Source organism: Corvus cornix, chromosome 8 (assembly GCF_000738735.6).
Source record: "Corvus cornix cornix isolate S_Up_H32 chromosome 8, ASM73873v5, whole genome shotgun sequence".
Classification (NCBI taxonomy): Eukaryota; Metazoa; Chordata; class Aves; order Passeriformes; family Corvidae; genus Corvus; species Corvus cornix.
In genome coordinates, this window is record NC_046338.1 from 11,454,429 (window position 1) to 11,479,860 (window position 25,432).

The following is a 25,432-nucleotide window of genomic DNA, read 5'->3' on the forward strand; positions in this document are numbered from 1 at the left end:
TCAAACACACCTCCTGTTTTTGGCACAATCTCTTTTAAAACAGCTCACAGACCTGCAAGGTATCTGATGAAGAGCAGCTTTTCCCTCTGTGCCCTTGCCCTTGCCCTTGTGTTTCCTCATTCACATGAATCCTGGTGCAGAACATCTGAAAGTCTGCAGGTCCGGAACTGCAGATCTCAACTTAGTACATCCAGTTCTTAAAACAAAAACAAAATATCACAGTGGGGCGTAGAAGCTGTGCATGATTATTTATTGATGATTGTTGGTTACAGGAATTAAAACAGCAGGGAGCTCAGATTTTGATCAGAAACCAAGTGATTTTTCTGTACACTTTTTATTGTAAAATGTGAACATAATATAAACCCATTGTGCTCCTGCTGTTAAATGCTAAGCCCTGGCCTGACCTCCTGTATGAACAGTGCATGTTCCCTGTCACACTGGTATGTAGTTCTGTGTATGTGAGCATTGATTAAGGCTTGAAGGTGTTATAAGGCCATTTATATATATGTGGATATAGGAGCTTTCATAGTTGCTTCACATCAGCTCTCAAGTCTGCCAACCACCCAGCACAGTGTGATCTCCAAGTGAAAAGCAAAGGGATCTGGGGAGTGCCTGCCTGCCTGGAGCTGGGCAGCCTTTCTGTGGGCTCCCAGCACAGGAGTGTTCACACAGAGACTCACTTCATGTGCTAGCAATGAGCAGAGTGCATGTGCTTTGCTTTTTGTAAGCACTTTTTTATTATAACAGTACGAGATAGCCAGCCTGGCAGTGACTTTTAGGTCTATAGTTATAATTTATTTGCTTTTAGTTTTTGTAGTATTACCAATTGCTAAGGGAATTGATGCTTAATACATTTCTAAATAAGTAAAACTAAAGTATAAATAAATAATGCCTGGTTTATTAGTCCAGGTGTTTTCAGCATTGCTGAAAGTGGTTTGATGACAGCCACCAGCACTAGCAGTGGAAAAAAAACTTGATTTCACAGTGATTATTATCATTATAATAAACCATAATTGAAAGATTACGAAATTGATTCTTTTAAAAATTAATGTTGCATGAATGAGCAGGCTCCGTGGCATTCAGATTTTTTCAGTGTTACTTGGAAGGAAAGTGGCTTATTTTATTTCCTGGCAGAAAACTGCTGATTTTCAAACAATCACATTAGAGAAAACAGTCCCAGAGGGTTACAGGAGGCAACAGACCTTTGTCATTATGCTTTACCCTTTCCTGATGGGTTCGGAGAAGAGCCAGAAACAAAAGAAAGTTACATTCATTATTGAGAGAGCCTTGGGAAAATCTGTTTGGCCAAGCAATTTCGCATGAAACGAGTGAGGAAATATTTGACTGCAAAGAACATAAACTCCTTCCATCAATATGCAATTTTCTGGATCCATTTGTCCAAGTGATTATTAAGAACAGTTTCTAAATTTGCAGTGCTTTACAACTTCAAAGGGCTGTGAAAGCATCAACTAGTTAAATGGATGGAAGTGTTTTTTAATAAATAAAAAAAAGACCAAAGTCAGTTGTAAGACAGTTTAAAGTGCAAAGTATTGAAAACAGCAGGAAACCTGAGGACCTGCAATAGCAATCATCTGCTTCAATCAGGAACATGGAAACCACAAATTTATCTTTGATGATTTCCTGTAAATATGCCCTTTGACGACAGATTGCCCTGCCCAGTCTTGCGGAAAATGCTCAGAGTTACAACTCTTCTCACTGCAACATATGGATCTCAGCAAGCTCTGCTTCTCCATTCCCGAAGTCATTCTTCAGATGGAAAAGTCTGAGCAAAAGTGTAGTGCTACAAAAATGCTGGTTAGCATCCTTCAAGCTTGGTCAGTCAGACTGGAAAACATCTTTCTGAGTTGTTTTTTTTCTTGGCCATTTTCTTCAGCAAGGTCTGCCCAGTTTTCTAAACCTGTTATCCTAGTGGAAATGGTTTTATTGATGTTTTCATTCACTTCAGAATGTCTCATATTTCCCTAGGATGCTGCAGTATAAATACTTCCCACCCCCCCAGTGTGTATCAGTGTGTGCTGAGGGCTGGGGAAGGTACATTTGGGTGTCTCTGAGTGCCTCCAAGGATTCTCTCTCCAAAGGATCCCACCTGCAGTGTGTCAGTGCTGTCGGGGTGGCTGTTCAGCGTGCTGGGGGTGACTGTGCAGATGGGGGGCTGGTCTGTCTTTCTTGCCACCTCTCTGTGGCACTTCACTCCTGATGTGGTGTTATTGGGTCTGAATGCCTGGAATCTGGGCTGCAGCCAGCAGTGTTACATCCTGGTAGCCTGGGGTTTCCAATCAGTGCCACATCTCACATTTATGACACACACATCAAAGAAGCCCAAGAAATTGAGGTTAGATGTGGCTTATTGTTTCTCCATATGTATTGTGAAGAGAGAACATGCTATTCCATTTTAAAGCTGATGTTTATGCACCATTTCACATTGTTCACATAGTTTGCAGTCTCTGAAGAAGTCTTCTATGCTTGAATTTATGATAGACATATAATCTACCACGTTTGGTATGTATGCTCTTGATGACAACCTTGTACTGGCCGTATGTAATGTTTTGTTAAATAGAGGGACATCTTTCTTCTCAAGATTGAAGTCAGTGCTCTTTCACTAGTTAGGTTTCATTAATATTATTTAGCATTTCGTAGTGTATATCATCCACAGACCTTAAAGCACTGCAGGACGTTAAATCAGCTTCAATTGTAAAACTCATGCAGGGAGTCATTTGTCAAGTTGCACAGAGTTATCATCCTGCAAGTCTGTGGCAGAGCTATGAAGGTACCCCTCAGTTAGGGTTCCCAATTGTCTCTGATGTACTACCCTGACATTCAGAAGGCACGAGTGTTTATTTGTACCTGTGCAAGTTCATGCTTACCTGGGAGGGAGTCATGGATGATCAAGTGATGATCATATCCATATCAAGCGCGTTTTTATGGGCAGAAAGAACTGGGATTTCTCAAAAGAATTCTCTAGAAATTCTGTGTTACCTAAAATTTTGTATGACTAGACCCAGCTCTTGTGTCTTGGCCTCTGTGCAAAGATAGGCTTGCATTGCTCAGCAGAGCCTTGTTTAAAGATAACATTTTGCAGGAGGCGGGGGGTGATCATTGGATTTGGGAAGGAATATTACAAGACATGTTGGAGCACTCCATTTTCAAGCAGTTGCTTTCGTGCCACTTCCCAGCAGTTAACATTGCCCATCAAAGAAAATTGCTAAATAGCTCTGCTACATCATTCTTCATTTGCATTAGAAATGGCTCTAAGCAATAACAGGATTACAGCCAAAAAGTGCCAGCACTTTATCATTCACTTATTTGATTTACTATATAGAGGTACCTGTTTGAAACAGCATTTACTTTTCTTGAGCTTGTCATAAAACCCACTCAGAATGGAAGTGTTTAAGGTAATGATGACTCCGATTAATTCCCTTAGAACAGCATGACTGGAATCAGATACACTACTTCTCTTTTCATTAGACATTTCTGAGCTGCTATGAGTGATCTTATAGCAGGAGAGGAAAGAAATTAGCTGAATAAATCCCCATGCAAATGGTCCACAACATGCTGCTACTCTTCTTATGCAACATGGTGAACTGTAAGCTCAGAAGCCTTTGTGCTGGTGTCCAGATGGCATTAATAGAACCTGATGCAAACCTTGTGTTTTAGAAAAGGCAGAAAAGCCATACATGCTGTGTGCTGCAGATTTCTCTTCACCTGCACGGTGAATTGAGTGGTGTTACAGCTTTCTCAGCCAGCCATTACCACCTTCTTCCCCTCTTCTCACTGCCACCAAATCCCTGTAAATCCAAGCCTGGCCTGAACAGCAGATCCCTAATCTGTTTTTCAACACAGACATCCCCCACCAAAGTCAGGAGGTCAGACGTTGTGTTGCACTTGTGTTCACAGACAGGATTGATACATGGAATGCTGCACCAGGAACTCTCTTCTAAGCAAGGAAGATGTTTCAATTCATTCTAGCAAATTTGAGAGCTGGCAGCTAAGTTTTGCCAGTGTTTTATTCCTGTTTACATTTCTTGATCATCAGTAACTACTATTTGTTATCAATGGACATCAATGGCACAAATATAGGGAAAAGCATTTTCCAAAGCACCTCCCTGACCAAGTAACCTGTATTACATCTGAAAATGAAACAGTTCCCTGAGTAGTTTAGGCATCTTGATTTTTTTTTCTAACTGAGGTATCTGAAATTCCCATTTTCTTCTGAAAGCAGAACTGGAAACACTACTGAAGGATGTTTACATTAGTTGAAGAAGCAGAGATTTTCTGGTAACATTTATCTTAATTTTTTGTGCTGTTTTTCCTAAACATGATTATGAAGTTCTGCATGATTGCTGGTGTTGCAGGTATCTTAGCATTATAAAATGGTAGTAGTAGTAACTAGAAGAAAGGAGTGGGTAGGAAGGCAATGTGATAGAGAATCTCAGTGAAAAAATTTCTGAGAAAATACTGTTTAAAGTCAGAATTACAAAGTGCATGCTTTTCTACTGAGGACCAAACCTACTGGTTTCAAATTAAAGGTTCACACAGAAGTTATGTCTGCTGTGCCTAACCTGCAGTAATTGATTCTTCTAATTCCTAGAGGAGCTGTCTCCACTTAAAGTACAATTGAACTCCACATTACCTTAAAATGTTATAGTTTAAGAAGTTGTATCAGCCTAGCACTGCCCAGTATGGAGGGGGCTGCAGATGCGAGCAGAAACATTCGACCCTTTTTGCTTTGTTTCATGCCCTAAACACTTGGATCTGCAGCCATTCCCACCCTGTATTTCACACATGCTTTTGTTTTTTACATATCTGTGCATGGCAACAGAAGAGGAGAATTCAAAATGGAATGGTGTGTTTTCATTCAGACTGGCTTATGGGCTAGATTTTCTTTTCTGCTTTTTCATCTGATTCTAAAAAATCACCTGTAATCACATGTAATATCAAGGCTAATATAACAGCCTGATCTTCATTATTGCTTGAATAAATTTTCAGGAAAAAGTCAGAATTCTGCTGAACCATTACCTTATCTATCAAAGGAAAATGTATTTATAAGCCACTGTGTGGAAGATTATATGAAGGGAAGTTGTATCTCATCATGTGATCGGCACCATTATGGGTTATAGAAGTGCTGGCTTTCCAGAATCAGTTTTTAACATTCTTAGTGACAATAAATTTAGTCATCAGTTCTACAAAAGTCTGGCTGTAACTAACAAACTGAGTGTATCTGTATTTGTAATGACTGTCTTGATAGTTTCACACATCAGTTCAATAAAACATCTTCCACTCAGGGGAGACATTTGGGCAGGAATATCTCATGACATCCTTGCCATTCCCATTACCATCACTACACACTCAGAGTAATACATGTTTTAAAAATTGATTCAGTGTGTATTTACAACATAGATCATAGGACATGTTTTTTTAATGGTGAGAAACTCCCAATGAAGCATTCTGTGATCTGAAGCATTGATTTGGGTTCTCTGATTTTAATGCTACAGAATACAGTCATAAAACTTTTAGACCCTTAATGTCATAGGGTGCAGCTTCTTGGCACAGAATGTTAATGTAAAAGGCAATAGCTACTGCAGGGAAGAGTGAAACCAAGGGCTTGCATTAAACATAGCTAACTAACTGAATTTGAATTCTTAACATATTAAATATAAAATCTGGAAAAGCTTATTGGAATGACATAAGGCTGAGACGAAAAATCCCTAATGCAGGTAGACTTTCAGTGAGTTACTTTGGTAGTGTGGAGGATACGCGTTTGGTTTAGAGAGTTCACTCACCTCCCTTCAGGCAGTTTTCAGTAAGTGTCTCTGAAAAGTATTTTTCTGAAAGAGTTGTGTAAAGATGGGTGAAGCAAATTTTCCACCCCTTCTCAGTTGACTACAGATGGTCTAGATGAGTGACATAGACATTTAGCTCTTGTTTGGCAAAGGAAGGTGAGGTAAATAGTGGTTAAATATCTTGTTAGGTGTTGTATCATCTAACAGGTATGTGCTGTTGTACTTGGTTCAAGATTTTGGTAAAGGCATGACAGAGGTGATTTGTTCTTATCACAGCAGAAAGTTCAACTGCTTTATCATACTCTTTTCAGTCTGGTTGCCATCCTGGTTCTTAAGAATTACTTGTTTCTGGCAACATAAAACTGGGTCTGAAATTTAGTTCCACCCTGGGTCAGAGGTAAAAAGTGACAGTGAAAAATTAGTGAGAGAGGGACCAAAAAAATAAGTTTGTCCAGATAGCAAGTGTTGGAATAGCTATGAAATATTTTTCCATAGATTCATTTATACTGAACAATATTGGGAAGCTTTTGATTGTTATACAGAAGTCCTACAACCATCCAAGGTTGTATTAGAGTTTGCTTGGATATAGAAAAGTCTTGACATTTCTCACTGCGGTGGGATTATTGTCCAAAGTTATCTGGAATTCTTCCAGAGCAAAAATTGAGTTTAGAAAAGGCTGAAATTGCTTTGTTCTAGTTCTGTATGACTAAACTCAGATGAGACAGTGAAGACAACAGTACTGTGGACTTAAGTTTGAGAGTATGGTTGGCAGTTTTAGTTGACTGCCTTTTCTTACGAAATTAATTCCTCCCCTTGACACATTAGCACTTGGTCTTCTAAGTTCTTAGAACATTGTTTGGACACAGACTAGTTTTCAATAAATTTTCATTTTCTTTTTTAAGAGAAGGGAGAAAAGCTAATTGTTTGTGGGAATGCCTTTTCTTTGTTACAGGTAGACTGAAGCATCTGCACTGAGAGGTGTTTGTTTAGAAAAACACATTGTAAGCCTTTAGCAGACCAATAGGTTGGCAATTTGGAAACACTGGTGAGGATAGAGCTTGCTTTCTCTGTGGCACCTTCTCTCCTGGCATTGTAATCTTACCCTCTGGACCTGCAGAGCTGTAGCTGGGTCAGACTTGCCCATGGGCTGTTGTGACTCTGTCGAACACTTAAAGTGGTTACATGTTTCCCCATGGGATGAGGGATAAAGGGCAGAGCAGTGAACCTACTGGAGGGAATGATAGAAGAGAAACTCTTTTTGCAAAAGAATACAATTCCTTAAGCTGATGCTGGATTGTATTTACAGTGCCTGTTCAGACCTATGTCTCTGTGACTAACCTTTTGTGGCATCTGCTGTCCAGGAGTAAATTAACTTTCCCATCGGCCGTGAGCAGATTTTAGTTCTGGACGTTACTGTTCCAAATATTTCCTGCTGCTGTTAACAAGAGTGCTCCCACTGGCCAGGCTGGGGCCTCAGGAAAGGCAGTAAATCCTTGTGATGTTGCTGCCTGGAGCCCCACATCCCCCATCCCCTCAGCATGCAGTGCCAGTGCTGGGGGTAGCAGCCAAGGGGACAGCAGCTGCCCCACACTGGCAGGGGATACTTGAATCTCCATCGCTCTCCCGTGCCTTGCGGAGTGTCCAGTGTTGCCACGGTGGTAGGAGAGTTGAATCGAGAGGATCCAGCTCTGCCAGGCTGTTCTTCATTGTTCCAGCTGTTCACAGCTGCTCTGTGGCTGATTGAAAACGCATTTACTCCCCTCATGTGAATAACCTTGAGGGATCAGAAAGTCAATTGTGCAAAGCACCTACAGTCAGTGCCAGATGTGTGTCTGGGAGCCACTGCAAAGGCGACTGACATTTAGAAGAGCTTTTTGGGGGTGGTCTAGGGACTGGCAGGTGCCTACTGCAACTCAGGAGAATTTATTTCTGGTGAGAGGGATGCAGAGGTTACTTAGCACACAACTATTGGTATTTAAAAGCTCTCTTTGCATGTCCTTTTCAGAGCAGTACTGAGCATACCTCCCCTGTAGTTTTCAGTCTGTTAGCTCATCTGTGAATGAAGCAAATGTTACTTTAATTGTAGTTCATTAGTTCCATCTGGTGCCAGGGTGGGGAATGAAGACCCTTTCTTACCTTACAAAACATTATATACCTTTCCTGCCAAGCTGCTCTACTGAATAATAGTTAGAGCCTGAGGTTAAATAAATGTAAAGATTTGGAATTGTTTCTCCACTGGTCTTCCCACAGATGCACACTTGGCTCCGTAGATCTGGCTGCTGTCTAAAGAAATTAAGACCAACAGTATTTTAGTTAAAGCAGTAGTATATGCAAGGCTGGAGATGCTCTGTGTGATACCCACAAAATTGGGTACCTGTCTGCTTTTTTTCGTTCCCTTTAATCGATAAAAATACGATTTCCCTCTAGCTCAAAGAAATTGAATTTTCACATAGCAGGGGAAAACAAATACCCTTCAGCATTGCTATCAGTGAATTGGGGCACCAGATGTCTTTTAAACGGGTCCAGCATATTGTGTCTCCATTTCCAAGTCTCTCTTTTATGCTTCCATTTATTGTAGGCAATTATGCTTTGACCCAAAGACATAATCCTAGTGGAATTAAAAATCATGTGACCTCTTTGATAAAAAAAAGCTGAGTCTGATTTTATGAAAAAGAAATGTAGAGAATGAATCTAGTGGGAAATTAGGCAGTAGTATTTGATGACTGTAAATGTATTTATTTATAACAGCTAATCTTGGTGGAAATGAAGAAATAAGAAATAATTAACTTTACTATTTATAAAAGATTCTCTTTTATCCACTGTGTAATGCAGTCACCTCCAGGATGAAATGCAATGTCTGCTAAAGGGAACATAGACATTTAAGAGAGAAAGAAAAGAGCAAATGTGTGTTTGACACAGTGGGGAAAATGTAGCGTGGAAGGAAAACATTTGCATGAAAATGTTGCCCCTTTTAGTTGAAGACATATTTTTAACTGGTTCTTATAATTATTTAAACTGGAACTTGGTCATAAAAGTAAAATATGTCTGGCCTTGCAAAATGCTCTCTGACATTTTTAATAGCTTCAATACAGAAAAAGCACCTACTTTACAGTAAAAAAGAACACTTACTCTCAGAAAGATAAAGGGCATCATTTTCCTGTTGCAAAGACCAGTTTTACTGATGATGTCACTGGAGTTATTGCAGGCTTAGAACAGTGCAAGTGCGGGAGAAATCAGGATGATCACTCCAGCAGCACTGGGACAGAGGTAAGAGTGCTGCTACTGAATTAACAGCTCTTTTCATAAGCCCAGAGAATGAAGGAGTAACAAAGAAGCTGCCTGGCTGTTGATGAATTCATGACCATGTGCAGTGTATCCTGGAGCTCCAGTTAAACCTTTATATACCTCAAGAGAGAAAGAGAGCGAATGATACAGTGAAGAGCACTTTGCCAAACAAAATAGAAATATCCATGGGATTGCTGCACTATTACAAGTGTCAGCACACAATTAGGAGTCAGTTTATATACGCAAAATGTTTTACTGAGCTTGAGTGAAATTTACCGCTTTTAACAGGAGACCTATTGAAATATAATCTACCGCACCAGCTGTGATACCTGTACTCAAAAATTCTACTGCTCATCTTAGATCTCTAAAGTTAAATACAATATATGCCATTTTACATATAACTATTGCCCTCACATGCTGACTGAAAGTCGGAGGGAGACTCATTCTTGATAAATTGAAAAAAGGCAGCAAAGTGATTTTAGTATCTTAGTATTGTTGATTAAATGTGTGAAGCTAACTAAGAAAATAATCTGCAAGGAGAGATGTTGTGATAGTGGTCACGTTTTGTCAACGATTTGTATTAAATGCTAGGGAAGAGAGGGACAAATTTGAAGATTTGCTTTTCATTATGGTATGAATTGATGTTCAGCTACTAAAATGAAATAGGTTTGCCTAAGAGTTATGACTGTCAAAAACCATTTGGAATTTCATTCTGTGCAGAGAAATTAAAATTTTGAGTGATTATGTGAAAGACTCTTCTGAGGGAAGATTATAAAACCACAGGTTTCTCTTGTTACTGGACTTTTTAGATTAGGTGAAATTCTTACTGTTTGTTTTATCTCATCTCAAATGGTTTTTCAGTGACTTGCTGAATTAATATCGTATTAAATTCAAGAAACTATGGTGATGGAACAGCATGCTTCAGTATCTAACTGCGTACAAAGATACTCAAAGTTATAGGTCATGCAGCTAATGCAAGTTAACCATCTGGGTGTATACATACAAGAAATACTTATTTTAGTTTCTAAAAACAGTGTAATTGAGTAGATTGGGCAGATACACCATTAATTACATGCTGCAATACAGTCTTATCTGATATCAGGAACAGAACACTCGAAATTCAGAATCTCTTGACATTTTTCATTCATTTCCATAACAATCAACCACTCAAACCACTCAATTTTGAAGGAAATAATGATACTGGGAAGGCACTGAGTTTTACTGTATGCTTTCAACATCCTGTGTTCAGTTAAAATGGAAGAATATATTCTGGAATTATAAGACTTGTCCTTTGAACAAGAATCTGCAGAGGAATGTGTTTGATTCCCACTGGCATAAATTTCCCAGATAAACTTAACTAAATCTTGAAAAGCAGAACAATTTTGAGGGGTCTCAAAGTTTTGACTGTTAGATCTCCTGGTATTTCACAGCACTTGAATATTGCAAAGTGCTTGCTCGAGTTCTGGGCCTATTATTATCACTGCATTTTAGAGAATGTGGCCATGCCACTTTATCCTCTTAGAAATGTTAGAACAATCAGATAATAGAATTCACTGCAAGATCCTAATGGACTTTGTAGCCACGGTTCTGAATGACTCACCAGTGGAGAGCTGTCAGATAGTGATGCACCATAGAAGAAATAAAGGTAAACTTTTGTGCACTTAAGGCTTTTAGCCTGACTTTTCTCTATTTGCAGCTATCATCTGTTTTAAAGGAAACAATAAAACAACAAAATTGGTCACTTGATGACGGAATCAAATATTTTTTTGCATGTTTATAATCAGATGTTGAGTTAAAAGCACAAAATGAGTGCTGTCCTTTGAATGGGTGCCCACTGAAATAAATGCACTTGCATTTTCTTTTCAGAAAGGGTTTCTAGACATGTAGTAACAAGCCTTACATTTTACTGGCACACGAGGTCACAGCTTCAGTCAGCTGCCTTGCCTTCAAGTCCCAAAGTGTGTTGGTTTTCTTGCCTTTTAAGCTTTGTCTCTTTGGTGCAGTCAGTACTGTTGGGAAAAAGCACCAGGTGCTGTAAGAAAGTGTCTCTTTGCAGATGGTGCCTGCGCTCCTCGTCACATCTCCATTGACACGTGCTGGGAGCTTCTTCTCTGAGTCCCCATGTAGATTCTGGGCCAGGAACAGAAGCTTGGTTGTAAGTAAGGGTCAGTAAGGGTCTTAATGCCATCATTCACAGGTATTCAAGGCTGGAGCTGAGGTGATGAAATTTAAGAAGGGTAAAAACAGAACTTGATTAATTTTTGTTCTTTTTCCTGGGCTTCCACAGTTTGTTTTCCAACTGCTCTTTGAAATCATGATGGCTAGAAAATTTCTTTGGTTGCAGCAAAAGTGGCACATGCCATTGAGTCAGTTGATTCGAAAAAGTGGGGCTCAAAGAATGGTAGATAATGTAAAATTTACAATAAAGTTGTGAAATCTCACAGCCCTAGGGTCTTGCCATTAGAACAAAAGATGTGTTTGGATGCAGTTTTCCTGTATTTTTGTGAAGTGCTGTAGAGCATAAGACATCCTGGAAAATGGTTTTGCTACATTTTTAACACAACAGCCCAGATTTGATTAACTTTCCTTTTTTTCCCTGTAGAGTCATTTGAGTTAAGGTTACTGCTGGCTTTTCCCCTGGACTCTCAGCAGAGGCAATGAGTGAGGCAGGCACAGTCCTGTTGAGAGATCCTTGAACTGTGCCAAAGGTTCAGGTCCCCATGCTCTTCAGGCATGACTATGCAAATAAATGTGCATTTCCTCCCCCAAGCTCACATCCCTTTCATTTGAACTGCAGCCTCTTGTAGGATTTGCTTTATTGGCGTGCAGCCAGTGTCGTGTCCTGTAAGGCTGAGGAAGGTGTTACAAAGACAATTCAGCAAAGGGGAACACTTCGATCCGAGTAGTGCAAACTTCCTCAGAGAAAAATGGACTTTTAGTAGCTCCTCAAGATTGTGCCCTCTCCACTCTGCCACACCAGTTACTGGTGATAAGGCATCATAGAAGAGTCTGACAAATTTGTTCCAGTGCTCAGCCATCGATACATTTCACCATTTCGCTTTATCAGCTCGGCTCTGTTTAATAGCTGTGTACTCAGATACGGTTTAAGTGATACCGGAGCATTACTTTTGGATTATGGTCCAGGGACCTGATGAAAGAGAAGCTAAAGTGTTAAACCTTAGGAAGGGCATATGCATACATTTATGCAGTCAAAAATACGTTACTGCATCGCATCCTGAAGACAAAAATAACCATAAACAAACATGAAATAGACCATATTATTTTTCACAGACTTTGCCAAGCAAAACATAGAAGCCTGTATAAGAGGCTTTTAAAAAATCCTGTTATTTTCTGGAAATTTTCAGATGCTCACTCTGGTTCTGTGCTGCTGAGATACTGCATTGGTGGTGTTACTCTGGCATTACTAGGGAACCTTGGGATAATTTTCCTTTCATACCTGCCTTCGAGGATGAATTGGTCCTTTCTGATAACACTGGAGACCAGCTGAAAGTGAATACCACCCTCACATACTTTGAAAGACTCCATCTCAATGGCTCCTATTGTCATTATGACACTTACTTGAATTTCAACTAAGGCAACCTACTGTAACTTTTATGTGTCTGTTTACAGCAAGATATCTCAAAAAGGCTGTCTGAAGTTAGCATCTTAAGTCTTCATATAGAAATGTAAAATATGCCCCAGTTTTTCAAAGTACACATGCAGCAGTTCTTGTATTTTAAAAACATGGTATTTTTTCCTTTTAGTGTCACTCAGAAATAAAATGAAAATTGGGATAATAATTATACAGCAGAGTGCATTGATTGCCAGTGCCTGATGCCAGGTACTAGCAGAAGTACACTTTTAAATATCCAAGCAATTAATTTGGAGATAGCATTTATTGATTGTGTAAAAAGTTCCTACAAGTCAATCTAAAATGTGTCATCCAAAGATGTATTGTTATAAATACAACAGTGAGCTTTGCACTGGATGTGCAATGAATGTAATGGGTTTTGAGTGATCCCAATTGCATTATTTATGCATCAAGTCACCTTAGATTTCACAAAGATATTTTCCCTGGAGGATTGAAACTATGGCAAATAAAAGCCCAGCAAACTTGGCCTTTGCTAAGGTGACACAATGGGGAGGTCACGGGAGGTTTTTTCCTATGTAGTTCTTTCATCTCCAGCTACAGGTTATCTGGGCCCCTCTCCCCACACAGGTGGCACAGCCCTACCCCAGCTGCCTCCTCTCTGGGGTAATCTTCGCTTTCAAGCCTGTCAGACCTGGTTTAGAGCAGGGTGACTGCAACTGTGGCACAAAGAGATGGTGTGCAAATACCAATTAAAGTCTTGAGGCTTTGGTTGGCGCTGCTGGAGAGCTGCCACTCTGTGCATTCAGTGCACCTAAAACTTGAAATTTTCTGTTACCCCTTCCAAGGTGAGGACTGTTCTGCAGCCGGTGTTGCCACAGCGGAAGTGTGGTTCTTGAGCTCATCAGGAAAGTCAGGTTTAGATTTTAGCCCTTTCCTCCTTTTCTCCCAAAAGTATTCCAGAGGGTGTGACTATGAATGTTTATTTCCCTTACTGGTTTTATAGCTCACAGCATTCTTATACTGCAGAGTCTCCAGTTTGGGGGGGGATATCTGTGTTTAGTGAAGCCCTACTTGTTAGACCCTTGTTGCACAACTGAGAGGTGAAGTATCAGCATTAATCTCCACAATGAAAATGTGTTTTGGGACTTTAGCACACATATGGTGAGGATTTTTTTAACCTACATTACTGTATGTAACTTTGCAGCTTAATTAATCAATTAGGATTAGTGCATTTGTAATCAAGTCCAAGAGTGATTGATGCATGCCATATTAATTGCAACATTCACATGAAGCATGTCGTATACACAGTCATTTTACAGCTGGATATCACATTGGGTTGCTCGTAAGCACTTAATGGCAGGAATATTTTAGACTTGCAATCAGGGAAATTGTATTGCACAATATGCTTTATATGTTGTACACCCTGCTTAGATAATAACTCCTCCATCACTGATGTATCCTCTTGCTCCTCCTTCCTGGTTCGATCGTTGGCAAAGTAGTCCATTTTCGAAGGCTTTTCTTTGCTGTGGAACAAGAGGTATAATTAAATTGTATCCCAGTAGTGAAGGTTTCTAATGATGATGAGCCAAAACTAATTGTATTGATTTGTTTATTACTGGCTTAGGAAGCTCATCAAACAAATGGACTGAAACTATTTCCATATTCTTTTCTGTTTGGTAAATGAGAAACAAATAACACTTCCATGTGTCTGTTGCGTGTGTCATGGCATTAATACTAATTCTGAAGATAGACTCAAGCACAGGAAGGGAGGTTATCCCTGGTGCACTTTTCTACAGCTAAGAAATGCCACAGTTTTTTCCACATTTGTGTTCTGGGATGAGCAAAATGAGGATATTTTTTTTTCTTTTTCAATATAAATGTTCTGACTGCCAGAACTGGGGAGTAACAGGCTATGCCCAGAAAGTAGAAAGATCGGGGCAAAAGAAAGGAAATTGGTATTATATTCGTGTCTCCCTTTGTTCTGCACATTTGTTCCTTGGCTTCTTTATTAAACAAAACTGGATGAATAACGTGAACTAAAAATGTCTATGAATATTCATTTTAATTTTTAGATTAATTTACTTCACACTCTCACATTAAATCTGCAAACAGTCAAGCAATCACATCTGGTATAAACGTTTGCAGGAAGTAAATTTTGCTATTTCATATAAGAGATTTTGTAGGAGAAGAGTGTTGATTTTGAATGTGCAAAGACGTGTCACTGCTCACCCAGTTGTGGGCTGGACAAAAATTTCTCTGCCTCTGTGAAAAATCACTTTTGTTGCATGATGTCTTTAAAATGCTGGGCATTTTACTGCTAAATATTTGTGATCAATTCTTAGAGCAAGAATCTGTCCAAGTTCATTTTAACAGTTGCTGATCTAAAACCATTGAAGCCACCAATTCATTCATTGGCTTGAGTGTGTTTTGGATCAGGCTCCTCATGGATGCTGTTGAGAAAAACCAGAGCTAGGAAAAAAAAGACTAAGTTAATTGTCTAAATTGTTGTTTTAATTGAGTTTAAAGGACTGATTGTGTTGAGGCCGTGAGGATGTAGATTCCTCCACAGTGAGATGTTGTCTTGGGCTGTGTTTTGCTCTTAGATAAATACAAGTAAAGTGGCCACCCTAATCAATTTAGAGCCTGAATCTGCTTCCTGTCGAAAAAAAGCAAGTGTTTTATTCTTAGGAGCTGCATAATATTAGATAAAATTGCTATTTATACATGTGGAACCATCCCATTCCTTTTCTGAAATACAGCTTCCTCTTGCACTCAGCTGTGTGTTTTCAATTACAAATGTTTGCCACATCTCACATCTCTTATATGCTGTAGCAGATGACACATTGTGGCAACTTTTGTTCAACTAGCAGGTTTTGGTCCAAAGAGGATTCAGTAAAGTTGGAGGGTGAATTACCCTTACATCCCTTGAGAAGCTGATCCTGTCAGCTTGGCAGAGCATTGCTCGAACTGCTGCACAGCATATTATGTCTAGACTGCGGATAAGTTAATGACACTGGAAGCACAGCTAAAGGTAGAAAGAATTATACACCACAGTTATTAAACTTTGACCTTTATGATGCTTTAAAATCATGAAACACTTTAAAATAGGTACAGGATGGCACTTCTGTGGGGCAAACTGCCTCTCAATACAACACACGGCATTTATAACAGCACCTCTCTTCATATTCCAGTTTCCTTACGTAGCAGTTACAGACTGGCAGTGCCACCTTACTTCTGGTTATGTTTTCTGTGGAGATCTGCTGTTAGAGGCAGAATCTGGTATCCTGTGATGTGAAGCATCACATCCTGCCTGTTCTGCCTCTCGTGCTTCCATTGCACAGCTGTGGTGCTTTACAGGCTTCAGCATTAACCTCTAGCCCTGGAGCTGGTGAAAGGAGACCCAGCTGAGGCACCTGCTTTTTCTTCTCAGGCACAGATGTGTGAAATAAGCATAAACAGAACTGAGGAGATTCAAAATACCACTCAGAAACTTACATTAGGACAACTTGGCTTTCTTGCTTTCTCTGTATTTATTGGAGAGAAAGCCTCTTTTCACAGCTACTGGAGTCCTTTTCAGTCATATCCTAGAGAGATGATTAGACATAGAGGGTTACTTAGGGGCTCTGAGTTGCCTTGTGAAGCTGACTCTCGTCAGTGGCTGTAGAAAACCTGGGGAAAAGTGTCTCAATTAAGTTGTGTGAATATCCTCTCTCCCCATGCTGTGCCTTGTGCTATAATTATAAGGCAGCTTTTATTCCCTATTTGTTGCACTGATAGGCAAGGGAAGAAACACAGGTATCAGGAAACAAAAAAATTCAAACTAGATCCATGACTTAAGCTTATCCCCTAACAAATAGCTCAAAGGTAAATATTTTTCAGTCAGGATTTAGATTTGGCTCATTTTAGAGATCCAAGACCCTTTGCAAAATGTGAATATTTCCTGGTTCAGGTCTCGTAAGTTGCTATCTTTTTTCATTCATGCAAGGCTTACTGGCCCTGGGTGACAGAGTTCACCACCACCCTTGAAAGTTTACACTTACAGAGGTAAAAAAGGTGCTTTTTTTTGTGGCAACAAACACAGTACTTTTTTTCCCCCAAGCCAGCTGAAAACCTGCCCGTACATTTGTGTGCACAGTGTTATTTTGTTTAATATTTACAAAACTTGTGGAAGTTTTTGCAGTTAAAATGGAAGGTGAATCAGAGGTCTTAAGAGCACTAATGAGCCAGTCCTGAAAGAGCGATTTCCATCTGTCATGTCATTTGACTGAAGTTTGAGTTCAAGAAAAACAATCTCTCAGCCACTTAGTATTCAGACATTTGCATGTGCCCTCCAGTTTCTTAGTTTTGCTCCAAAAGTCAGCTCCGTGGCTACTCCACACTTTAATAATACAAACTCTGACAGTTCCATTTTTTCTTTCACCTTGCAATAGTAAAAGTATAAAAAATGAAAAATATAAATGCTGAGATTGGTCCCACAGGTATAAAGAACATGTATTGAGCACCAGAGTTCCAAAGCAATAGGGGAAGCGCTCAGCAGCAGGACAGGAGCAGCCAGCACTTGAAAGGTCAGATTTTCTGCACACATTTAAAAAGATCCAGTGGCATTTCATTGCAGAGCTATTAGAAGTGCAGAAAGCAAAAACTTCAAACCCTTGAATAACACGTTTTTATTTTTTGCTTTCACTGTTTTTATGCCTTTGCATTGCTTTCATGTTGCACAGATGCAAGCGTTGGAGTGCAAAGCGTTCTCAGAAGTACGTGTGGCTATTCACTGTGCCCACTGTACCTCAGAACAGAAGAAAGGTACCGTCAGTGTCTCCTTATACTACAGAAGAGCAAAAGAAAGAGAAGTTTGTCACCTGTCAAGGCTGTGTAGTGGTAATGACCCTCTCTGTGTTTCACTGGAGAGTAGCAGATATTCCAGGGAGAAGCTGTCCTGTAGAGCAGACATCCCTGTGGCTAAGATATTAGCTTCTTATGGTGCTTATTCCACACACATTCTGGGAAGAAAAACCTTGGAGATGGGTTTTACTATCAGCAAAGGCTGACAGGGCTCCCATTAGGTAAGGGATGCTTTTACCTCCTGTTGCACTAACAGCAAAGTAAACAATCTCCTGAATGCTTTTGAAAATCCTTTCTTTTGATGCTGGGATGTTTGTAAATATGCAAACAAAGAGGGATGAGAGAGGACCAGAAGTGTCAAGGGATTTTATTTATGAAGCTATTGACAAATACCTTTTGCTCTGTTTACTCACCTCTTCCCTTAAGGAGAGAGTAGATAATGCCAAGGATTTTTATGAAACCAGCTGAAATTCTATTACAGCACCAAAGCCCAGAATTTTGTTTTTTAAATTTCACTAAGATTGATATGCTGGACATGGGATAGTGGAGGAGACAGGAAAAAAACAGAGATAGAAAAAAGCCTTGAAGGGGTCCTTCAGGCCAATTAGAGATGGTAGACAGTGTTTTCAGATTTAGATAGGTCTGAAAATTAAAGCACTTCAAGTTCATGGAAACCTGTGAAATGAAGGAATCTAAAGCCATTATTTTTCCGTTCTTTCTATCATAAAAATGAATCTTTGACTGGGCATATTATGGCTGCCGTCAGTGGGAACAATTCAAATTCCTGTACCCTGCAGATAAAGAACCCCAAATTGCCTCTTCCTAAATATATCCTCATGGACAGCTGAAAAGCTGGATGGCCTTTGAGAGGCTCTCAGGTGCAGTTTGCAGAGTCACAGCCGCTGTACCAAGACCAGCGATGTTTCAGCACGCTTGAGTGCACATTCCCAGGGGCAACACAGAGAGTCGTGGTGCAGACAGTGGTGAGGTGCTTGAGGACAAGTCTGGTTTGGAGGTGACCTGTCCTTTTGCAAACCCAGGAGGATTTGCTTGCTTTCAGAGCTGCCTGTGCAAAACTGAAACCTCACTTGCCTAGTGAATCAGCCATAATTCTTTCCCCATGTAGCTTTCACTGACTCTGAGAAAGAGAGAGCACACATGCTTTACCTTCCTATTGCAGAGGAGAAATCTTGGCCTCAGATCTCAGATTGCCTGGCTCTTTTCCTCTTTATTTTTCTTCTTGCCCAGCCTTCTTCCGACAATTATCCAGCTTTGCTGTTGTAGGTTAAATAATTCAGGTGGAATGAACTGTGAGTTGAAACAAGCGGACAGTGTTCCACCACTTGTCCATTTAAGTTATTTGCAAACTGTCCTGAAATAGGACCTTTTCTCTGTATCTTAAAAGGTTACAAGTGTTCCAGGTCGACTTATGACTGTGTAGTATAGTAAGCAGCAGTGTTCAGTTTTAAATAATCAGGCATGAAATACATTAACAATTTTTCCTTACTGTATAACTGAACACGTATTCTTTCATTTTAAGTTTTCTTTTGGCCTGACACTAATGAGTCGTGTCATTGCATTAGATTGCACTAGATTTTCTTAACCTTTTTTTTAATACTTCTTCATTGCACTTCATATTATTGGCTGCTCCTGTTAATTCCACCTGCAGTTCCAGTTCCCAAGTTCATGTTAAACCAAGGTACGTATTTGACTCTCATAGAGTCAATGTCTCATTTTCTAAAAATCTTAACTTCCCCCAAACTTCCATCAATAGCAACTTTGAAATCCATTTGCAATGTAAATGACTCCCAAGTATCCTGCTGTGTTCCAGAACGCTTCCTTCTTATTTAATTGCCATAGACACTCTAGTTACTAATTAGGCTTTATTGTTTATGATGTTGCATTTCATTAATAGTTGTGATAAAAATTGCATGTTCCAGCAGATTTTTTGCATGTTAATGCCACCAGTGGGGTAGAATTCAGAATTGATGGCAAAGAGTTCATCTCAGAGGTTTCAGGGTTGCAGTCTTATAATCACATAGTGAAACTGCCCCACAAGCATGGTCTTGAAAAAAAGAGGATTCATGTTTGAGTCTCATGTCTAGATTCTTTCACTTCTCATACGATGGAATAACTTTAAAGTTTCTTTAATTGTAGTGAAGATACTGGAAATATCATCACAGTAATTTACAGAAGAAGTGCTTCAGATTACATACACAAATATATGTGTATTTGAATGAAAAAGTGAATGGTTAGGAAAATTTGGAATATAGTTTGAGCTAAGAATTTTTTAGGTTCAGGAGCTACTTAACCCAAAGCCTGTAATTAAAAATACTAAGGACAACTTAAGGCTGAAACTTTAGCTCTAGGTACAGGACGGGAATGGGGAGTGTCTTAGATGGAGGGCAGCCAAGAAATCACTGAACAGATAATATATAACTCAGTTCTGTGATGAGGAAGGTACCTTAATTTCTGAATAGATGAGTTTTGCACCTCCCAGTCTCATGGATTCAGGGAAAGGATCTACATCCAAAAGCTCTAAAGTCACTCATGGGACCGCTCTGTCCCCACTGTTTCACTTCCCTCCACAATACCAGTATGGCCCATCAGCTTTAGTTCTACCTTTGGTAGTCTTGAAATAGCATCTGGCGTGCACTGGATCACGCAGAGAAAATGGTGCATTGCAGTACTGCTGGTATCTGACAGTACAGAAAGCCACATTGATCCAAGTTACTTTTTACAGCACAGCATGATTATACCAGGATCTTGTCCCAGTGAAGCTATGTTTGCTTCCCTGTGCTGAACAGAGGCCTTCTCCCTTCTCCGAGTCCTGCACAAAAACTCTGAGGGATGAGAGCAATGAGAATCTCACTGATGTTTCCCTGGAAGAAAGAGCACAGGCAGAGACTTCCCTGGACAACCCACCCTCAGTGTTGAATGCAATTACAACAATTCTCTCATTTCCAAATTTCAGCTGCGTCGGCATTTGGGTAAACAAGCTTGCAAATCTCAGACATTATTTCCTAATGGAAGCTGAGGCTTTCTTGCAAATACAACAGGTAGAGTCCTCCTATTAGCTGCCCGGGCCAAGTAAAGGTAAAGAATACATTTAAGTGAGCCAACTAATTTTGTAACCTCATCAACATGCTGTTGCTCCACATCTCAAATGCTCACTAGTGGCACATTCAGCACCATTAGCAAGATGCTAAACAATTGCCACAGTCTTAACAAGAAGTTCCTTTTTCTGGATCCGGAGTAATTCTTCCAGGCTGAAGGTGTATTGAGCTGACCCAGTGAGCAGAGCAGCCCAGTGCTGGATACTGCCAGTCTGCAGGGTGTAGAGTACAGGATTTGTCCTGCAGCTGAACAATAGCTGTCTTTCACCTCCCCATCTCTCCTGATGCAGCCCTTTCAGCTCGTGGGGAAACTTTGGTCTCCTAATGACTTGCCAGACTGTGTGATTAAGAATGATTTCTTTTGTGCCGTAGCAGAAAAAGATTTCAAATAGATGTGATAATGGTATTGCATTCAGCATGTAAAGATCTTTGAATATAAACGTGGAACAGAATGTACTTCTGTCTCACAGAAAATTGCATTTAGAACTTGTTGCCTGCTTCGCTGCTTTTGTAATAATGCTTCAACCTCAGACCCTGGATTGCAATATAAATATGTTGGCGTTTCACACAAAGGAATCAGAGAACAGCTATTATCTCCCAAAAGCTGAGAAATTCTGGAAGGTGCATTAAGACATGATGGGATCCTTCCACTTGCGCCTCCCAGAAAGTCACAAAAGATACTGTTTTGGAAGAACTAACTTCTAAAGAACACTTTTCATAATAGGATTATGTCATGCTGGTTTTTGCACATACTGGCAAGGCCACAGATCTGCTGCAAGAGCAAAAGACAGGCAAGAGAGTAAATGCCGGGTTAGAAGTTCTGACTTTAGCATAGCCCAGAAGAGTTAGTAAGTGTCACCACAAATTCATAATTACTTTTCATTTGTCAGCCATTGTGTGTAAAACACAGTGAAAATAAAACTAAGATTTACACGCTTAGGTACCAAAAGTTAGATGTTCACTCCAGGGTCTGACAGTGATTAGATTTCCCAAGGTGCATCTGGAATTTCTGTTCCCATGTCTACATGTTTTCCTTGTGAAAATCTTCCACTTAATAAATAGCTTTAGTTTAAATTAATTCTGAGGTACAGCAACTTCACTGGTAGCTGCTGGGTAGTTATTACTTTAGAAGGTCAGGCTATTTGGATAGACATTTCTTGAATTGTTTTATTACTATGTAGACAGGAGACATGGAACTTGTTTGCGCTTCACTCCTCTAGCTAAAGTTAAATATATTTTGTATTGCACTGCTTTGTTCTACACAGGTGTATCCTTAATTCAGAAAAGCAGAAGAACACTGAGTATTAATCAGCCATGTCAGTTTTCTGAATATAGCATGATTCTTATAGGTCATATTTGCATTAAACTCAAAATAGTGCATAACAGAGATTACTGCCGTTTTACTGAAAAAATAATAAATCAAAATTCAAACCTCATCTTTAAATTGAAACTTAAGGATTAAGAAATGGCCAGTGACACAGCTTGTATAGTTCTACTCTGGAAATTATTAATTTGAAATGAGATTGAATTTTGAACCATCGATAATTGCCATAAAAGGGAAAACACATTCTGGCCCTCTTTTTTTTGTTCCAGCTCATCCTCATCACTACGAGAAAGACACCCTGTGGGATATGAGCTGCCCTGGCCACAGCTCTTCTCTTTGTGCTGGGAACTAAGTGTTCTACATCACTCTTGATATTCCACAAAGTTAGGGTGCTGGGCAGTTTGCCTTGTCAAGACTGGAATGTCACTCAGAAGTAATTTGCTTTGCTTGGCTTTGTAGATTTCATCAGATTCCTAATGAGCATTTAAGGGGAGAAAAAACCCCAAACCCTTTTTTCTGTCTTGATCTAGCCACTCTTGTAGCTAGCATAAGATCTGTTTTAAAGACATTGGGACCATATGTTATGCACAGATTTCGTAAAGTTATTTTTTAGTATGAAAAGATCCAACAACATAGAGAGCTTAAAGAGGAAGTTTGAGCTGGGATAGCTGTGTGTGGATGTCCTTATCCCTGTATGTACCTAATACATCCTTGAAGATGTATTCTGCACCACCTTGAACTAAGGCAGCTTCCCAGTCGGAAATCCTTCTCTCACCAATTCAAATCCCTTTCCAATGCACAAGCTAGTTCCAGCTTCTCACACCAGCCATCCTCTGCCACATCCCCTTGCTTGTAGTGACACTTCCAGCCTATTCCAAAAATTTCCAGAAGATCCCGTGGGATATGGGTTGTCCTGACTGTAGTTTCTCTCTTTCGGAAGCAAAGTGCCTCACCTCTTTCATGCCACAAGCTACCAGGGCCCAGGGTCCCCTGGTGCCCCCAAAGGCAGTTCTGCGGGGTCACAGGCAACCCATTGGACTGACAGCAGAAAACAGACTTGTGTTTAGACAGCATGAGAAGTGTGCAGTGATACACAGTAACCTCCTGAATGCAAATATGTGTGACATTTCCATTTTTGCTGTTTTCGGGGGAAGCAGCAAGCGAGGTCATTGTAATGAATTGGTAAACATCACGCTGTATTACATATGAAATTCATTTCCCAGAGCTCAGGAGCGGGGCGTTAATGCCATGCTCCCCACTATGGTGTTTGCTTTGTGATATTGGTTCGATGCTGTGTTCTAAAATACTCGTACCCCAGTCATACCGTACCACTGTGTTATTAGCCTAAATCTATGAAGCCAAAAAAGACGAGGAAGAAAGCTAATTTCACTTTTGGTTTTCAATTCTTATGTACTGTAACAGAATGTGAATAACCTCATTACTATACAAATTCTGTGTGTCACATAATGACCTCTATACTGAAGACCAAAGTTTGCATAATTGAGGAGAGACTCACCTACAGCAGTGCTGAAATTCATTAGCATAAGGCTGAAATAATGCTAAGAAAATAGCGTTTGATGTCACCTATTTAAACTGAAGCACTGGGTGTTTTCTTTCCTTTGGACTTCTTAAAGGCATATGCTTATGATGGGGAACAAAACTTGTCCTACTGAATCTGGCAAATAGTGAGAGCTGGTTCTGTAACTCACTGGCCCTTTACATAACAAACAGGAAAGAGCTGTTCTTATGTAGCTTCGCAGTTTCTTGCAAAGATCAGTGAAGTACATGTTACCTAATAGGCTTATTTTTATAGGCGATGTGTTAATATATTTGTCTTGACTTTTAAGTGTTCATCCTTCATGCTAGGTTCTCTGTGGTAATTAAAATACACCATAAATTGTATCCACTGTAATTAACAAAATACCCTGTAATTATCTGTTGATCTTTTGCGCCTGTTAAATAACTACTGGGATGTTTCAAAGCTGTGTTATTTTTGTATTCCTTGAGATAAACCTACTGCAAAATGTTGGTAATTCACTTAATATTGCAGCATAGATCAACTTTGGAGTGTTTCATGTCTCCTCTCTCTTCTCACTGTAATGTTATGGCAATTCTATTGACTATCATTCTGTTAAAAATCACATTTATGAATGACACCTGCATCCTGCCAGCTGATGACAGTATCCTGGGGTATGCAGTTATCAAGGATCACTCTGCAGGCAGCTCTTCCTTTCATCCTGCTCTTTGTCTTTACCATGACTGCAGACAGAAATTCTGCATGAATTGCGAGAATTCAGAACCTGAGTTGGAAAAAGGAACAACTCTTATCTGAAACCTGCAGGTAGTTAAACCTACTTCAGTGCATCTGCTCAGAATGAGAGAGAGTTGTGAGCCCTATGGTAATAAGCACAAACATATAAAAACAATCCAAAAAATGACAAAACAGTTCTGCTTACCTTCATTGAAGGTAAAAGTGTCCGTGTATGAATGTTTGTAATGCAGTCTTGGAACAAATGCACCAGCCACTGCTTACTGCAATGTTTCCCAAACGTTTCCCTTTTCACAAGTATTAATTCTAGCTAAAACACAGGCAGCCTGCCAGATTTTTTAATATTACCAACTCTGTGGTTGTATAAGAAGTATGAGGATGCAATTTGTTGTAGTGTTTTATTGGAAATCGAGGTGAGCCCAAGTGGAATTATATAGGTGTCAGGGTTAATTTTCTTACTCTTCATGGAAAAAACATTGCATCCATTTCCTGCAAACTTGAATCTCCAGTGATAGTAATAGCTTGCAGCCATGGTTGTGTGTAATGTAGCAGTCTTCTTGTCTTCAGAGATTTATGCAAGTCGTTATTTAAAAATAGAGATCTGGGAGTCACAGCTAGCTAATTAATCTGTACCAAGGAAATCTAGGTGCTTGGCCTTTCAGGCATCCTGTGATGGCTGAGTAAACTTGCAATCCCATAAAATTCTCACTTCTATGTTGTTTGGCTTTTTTTTTTTTTTTTCACTCTTCATTTTTGTTATATGAAAATTAGATGCTGAACCAATCAGCTTATTTCAGACACAGTTTTCAAATATTTGTATGGATCTAGTCCAGAATTTGACATGAATTGGAAACAATCAGTGTACTGCTCTCCACCATGGACTAAAGATTTGTCAAGCATAAGCCTGTCAGGAATGTAACCAGCTAAGGATTGCTTTCAGATTCAGATATTAATTTACCACTGCAATAATTCATCCTTCTTACCTGATATTATTGTGGTTTTCTTTTGGTCGTGTCAGGATGTTTCTTGACATCTATTGTCATATTGCAGTTAATTTTAACAGCCCTATGGCGAAACCTGAAAGCTGACCAATTGTTAAAATAAGACAAAAAAACAAAGTCTCTATTGTATTAATTCATACTATCAGTAAATAGGAAAGGTAAAACCATGTAACCATAATGGCTTGATTGGAAGTAGTAATTT

General features: G+C 39.6%; 1 protein-coding gene and 1 long non-coding RNA gene across 2 annotated transcripts in view; one reads left to right on the forward strand and one right to left on the reverse strand.

Annotated features, from left to right (window-relative positions):
* Positions 1 to 25,432, forward strand: part of ST6GALNAC3 (ST6 N-acetylgalactosaminide alpha-2,6-sialyltransferase 3) — a 150,907-nt gene that overhangs the window by 90,541 nt on the left and 34,934 nt on the right. The window lies entirely within an intron of this gene.
* LOC109145959 lies at positions 12,964 to 25,302 on the reverse strand. The gene is made up of 3 exons (XR_002047680.1): positions 25,213 to 25,302; positions 16,174 to 16,262; positions 12,964 to 14,201 (listed from the first exon to the last, which is right to left on the reverse strand). It is a non-coding gene; the product is annotated as an uncharacterized LOC109145959 (long non-coding RNA).